A 4,614-nucleotide genomic window follows, 5' to 3' on the forward strand; every position below is an offset into this window, starting at 1 on the left:
TTCCTTTTCTCCTTGCTCCCTCCCTGTATCAGGCTGAGGATTCTGCCTCAGAAAAGAAGCCCCTCTGTCTGCTCTTGGGAAGTTCTTCCAATCCTCTCACTTGAATCTTTTTTGACAGGATAGCCATTATCCTGTCCCCAGGAAATTGTGGGGCTCTCTCCCAACCTTCCCTTCCCCTGCATCTTCAGGGTCTCCACGGTGTGTCCCAAGTACCTAGGCTCCAGATCCCAGGTTTCCGAAGAGGCTTCTGGGCTCGGAGATCGACCCAGAGGCTGTGGGGTCTGAGGATCTGTGTGGGCTGCAAGGGGAAGGCAGTGGTTCCTGGGGTGAGAATGACCCAAGAATACTTTGAGGCTCGGTGCACACAGTGGGTGTGTAATAAGTGTGACATGGCTCATTGAGAAGCTGGCCTCAGTGAGGTGAGGGAGAATAGAGGGGAAAGAATGAGGCTGAACTGGTCTGAAGGGTCTGCTCCCCATTCTCTTCCCTCCCCCTCTGGGTCACCTGGAGAGAATATGCTCTAAGACAGAACTTGAGACTGAGTCCAACCTAAGATGAAGGGGGGTCCTCCCTCCATCCACGTCCACCCAGCCCAGCTCAGGACAACAGGACACTCAACCCCAAGATCTCAGGCCACTGTACCTCACCCCACCAGCTGCACACACCCTCTCTTCTACTGGGGCAGCTAGATCTCTGAGCCTGCCACTAGCACACCAGGCCGAATGCCTGGACTCTAGCAGATTCTTAGGTGATCTCTTGAAGCATCCTGGGCCCCTCCAGTAAACCCAGTAATCCTGAAGCATTTGTCAGCACCCTTAGCCTGCATGAGTGATTAACTAACCCTTCCTTGTACTCCTAACATAGATCTTGACTTCTTTCCGAGAAAAGAACAGAGCCCTTCTGCACATCATGAAACAGAAACCAGAGTCCCTTGCACAACCTTTTACCCATCGTCAAGGAACCACATCCGCCTGCACTGAGATAACATCTGTAGCTTGTACCAGTCCATCTGCATGTTCCAGAAATGATACACACCACTGTACTTTTTTCTTAAAATTTTTTATGCCTTTATTTTTTGGTTTTGAGAGACACAGACAGAGAGCAAGTGCAGGAGGGGCAGAGACAGAGGGAGACACAGAATCCGAAGCAGACTCCAGGCTCTGAGTTGTCAGCACAGAGCCCGCGACGCGGTGCTCGAACCGACGGACTGTGAGATCATCTCCTGAGTCGAAGTCGGACACTTTGCCTACTGAGGCACCCAGGCGCCTCAACCGCTGCTCTTCTTTAACTGAGGAAAGTTGCTAAGCACCTTTAAACTCCTGGGCCAGCCGAAAACCTTAGATCTGTCTTTTGGATAAGAGTCTGCTTCTGGGCAGACCTCCTGAATAAAGCTCATAATCCTTTCCAATTAAAACTCTTCCCTTGAGGGGCACCTGGGGGGGCTCAGTCAGTTCAGCATCTGACTTCATGATCTCAAGGTTGGTGAGTTTGAGCCCGAGTCAAGCTATGTGCTGACAGCTCAGAGCCTGGAGTCTGCTTCGGATTTTGTGTCTCCCTCTCTCTCTGCCTCTTCCCCACTGGTGCTCTGCCTCTCTCTCTCTCTCTCTCTCTCTCTCTCAGAAATAAATAAAAATTAAAAATAAATTTTTTAAAAAGCCTCTTTTCTTGAGTATTAGCAATTGGAGTGGTGGGCAGATGCACTTGGGTTAAGGTAAAGAAACTGGTGAGCCAGCCAGGAAAGCCAGCATCCCTGTGGCACCCATCCAGTTCCCCTGACTCCCAAGTTGGAGCAGCTGGTCTGTACCAGGCCAGGGCTTCCCCCTAATCACCTGGGCTAGTAACTTGGACTACAGCAGGAGGTTAGCTTCTCCAGGCTAGTTACTCTAGGGGAGAGATTCTGAGGCATCTGTTCCTGCAGCCACCCAGACTCTTTCTGTCTAGGAGAAACTCCCTCCTGATTCCTCACTGAAACTGACTGCCACGTTTGCTTTTTGGTTGGAGTGGAGAGAAAGGGGCATGTGGGGCAGCTAGGAGGCTTTAGGACCAGGTAAGTATCTCTGAGTGCATATATACGCAATTTTCTCAAGTGTGAAGCATTGTGTGCTGTTGTTTTCCTGTCCATGCTTTTCCCATTAGAAAGCCTCAGCTTTCCTGAGAAACTAAGAGGGATGTGACTAATGTTCAATTTATTTGGAAGGTGGAACAGATCTGTTTTGGTGTGTGTGGGGGGTGGTGGTTTAAATGTGTATAGAATATGAAGTTCCATCTCTATCCCAGCAGTTAGTCCACTGGACTGAAACTTTAATACATGGAAGGAATATACACAGGAACCTATGACTAAGACAGAGATCATTTTTATTGTGGCATCACCTTGTCATGTATGTTAGGTCCAGAGGAAAATGTCCATGAAATGGGTCTCTTGAGTCTTTCCTCCAACTGAGCTGTTTGCAAATAGACAGTTTGGGTTTGGCTGTAGGCTTGTCTAGGGAGACCTTTGGTTCAGACAGTGGAAATATGACTTTGGGGGAGGAACCAGAAACTAGGAAGCCATCTGGTTCAGTCCGACCTGCCCCAACGCTGGGGAAAAGGAATGCCAGCAGACGTACTCTGGGCTTCATGGAGTCACAGTTTGCTGCTGTGCTGTTTCTCAACTTTTGCCCAGGAAGAAAATGTGATTCTCCTGTTCCTAAAGAAAGTAGTCCATCAGGAAATATATTAAATAAATGGTGCAGAGGACCTTTTTTCCCCTTTTTTGCAGGAGGCAGACAGAAGACCAAAAGAAGAAAGAAATGTTAGTCCAAACTCTAGATCTGCCCCTGGCCTTTGTGGAGGCTCCCTTGTACCCCTGGCTTCTTGTCTTCCTTCTGCTTCTGCTCCGGCATCGGCAGGACTCACATCATGGGCTCCTGAACCCCTCCCTGCCTGGGTGTCGAAGGCTCCTGCTCCTCCTACCCTCACAATCAGGGAGCAAGAAGCACCCCAATTTAAATTTAAACTTGTTGGTTTATTAAAACTTAAGACACATCTTTAGATATTAGCATTACATATAAAATTTTATTCTGCCAAGATTTGTTAAGGTCAAAGGAGGTTATATTCTCTCTGTTGCCATTGGTCAGCAAAAAGGTGACCTAAATGAGGATTAATTATGTCTGTCTCATAAAGTTTTCATGAGTAATTGTTCAGAATAAGTTGATTTAAGAAATAAAAAGGTGTATGTGCAGAGCTTTCAATTCATTCATAATTTGAAATTTTAAAGTTGTGATAAGTGAAATGAAATATTAGTTTGTATTCATTGGATAGCTAAATCTTTTCCAAATAAGATAAAGCACTAAAGCATTGGTTACTGAACCTCTTTGTGAGTCTTTTTTGCTTCAAGGCAAGTGCAGTTTTTGCATAAGTTCAATATGAAGGTGTTCTGCTTATAACAGGACACCAGTGGAAACACTGGTTACTGTACCAAGGCTTACACTAGACTATTGTCATGTTTGACAGAGTCATGCATAGATTCAGAGATGATCAGGCAGCTTTAAGGAACTAAGGATGACTTTATGGAGTCTATAAAGCCTCTTAAAATGTTGGCCTGAGAAAGGGAAAAATAGTTAAGGACAGGGAGGGAGGCAAACCATAAGAGACTCTTAAATACTGAGAATAAATTGAAGGTTGAGGGGGTTGGGGGAGAGGGGAAGAGAGGTGATGGGCATGAAGGAGGGCACTTGTGTGGATGAGCACTGGGTGTCATATGGAAACCAACTTGACAATAAACAAAACAAAACAAAACAAAATTTTTTAATTAAAAAAAAGAGAGAAATGTTGGCCTGATAACTTGCTTGCAGAGTTCCCAGCAGCCTTTCCAGGTGATTGAACAATAAGACTTCCTGGTCTGTGTGGGAACCCTCAGGATATCTGGGGAACCTGCAGAAGAGAAATTCACCCAAATCTATAATCATCACAGGCAAATCTTATGACAGGTATTTGGCTTGGCCTTTGGCCTCGAGAGACTATTAGAAGTTCAATCAAGAGCGTCCTTATGAAAAGTTTCAACAAAGCAAGTTTAAAAGAATCTATAAGGTCAGTCACTATTTTTGCTGAGCTTACATAAATAATGAGGTCACCTTTGTTAAAACTGGACTTCTTTTGGCACTCGCGCCCAGGCATCACACGGAAAAGATCTGAAGCCATAGGAAACCGTACCACACCCAAGAGATTGGGAGAGAAAGGATGCAGATTCCACTGAGAAAGACTTCTAACGTGAGTGCGAACCGGGGAAGTAAAAATCGGGCCTGGATTGGAGACTGGAGAGATGGGCCACCCCCTCTGTGGGGAGTGAGAGGGGGAAAAAGAGAGTCCGAAACAGAAAAACCTCCGCTCGGGGTGTAGAAAATCTTTGCGCACAAAATACCTGCATGTCAGGCCCCTCCAAGCTCCAAGTCGCCCAGGAGGGGCTGCGCTCAGGATTTGCTTCTTTGTACTGGCTCCTGGCTGGCTGGGAGAGGTTGCGTGCCTGCAGCCATTACCCTCGAGGCGGGCGTGGACCCCTGAGGAGGCGCGCAGGCCCCGGAGGCCGTGCTTCTAGCTGGCTGGAACTCTAGAGGGAAGGCAAAGCACTAAAAACTG

The 4,614-nt window shown here is 47.0% G+C and overlaps 1 long non-coding RNA gene across 1 annotated transcript; it reads right to left on the reverse strand.

Annotated features, from left to right (window-relative positions):
* Positions 1-3,769: 3,769 nt before the first annotated feature.
* Positions 3,770-4,585, reverse strand: LOC144229584 (uncharacterized). Its single transcript, XR_013334532.1, has 2 exons — positions 4,400-4,585; positions 3,770-3,912 (listed from the first exon to the last, which is right to left on the reverse strand). It is a non-coding gene; the product is annotated as an uncharacterized LOC144229584 (long non-coding RNA).
* Positions 4,586-4,614: the final 29 nt, after the last annotated feature.

Source organism: Crocuta crocuta, unplaced genomic scaffold (assembly GCF_008692635.1).
Source record: "Crocuta crocuta isolate KB4526 unplaced genomic scaffold, BGI_CrCroc_1.0 scaffold2105, whole genome shotgun sequence".
Lineage (NCBI taxonomy): Eukaryota > Metazoa > Chordata > Mammalia > Carnivora > Hyaenidae > Crocuta > Crocuta crocuta.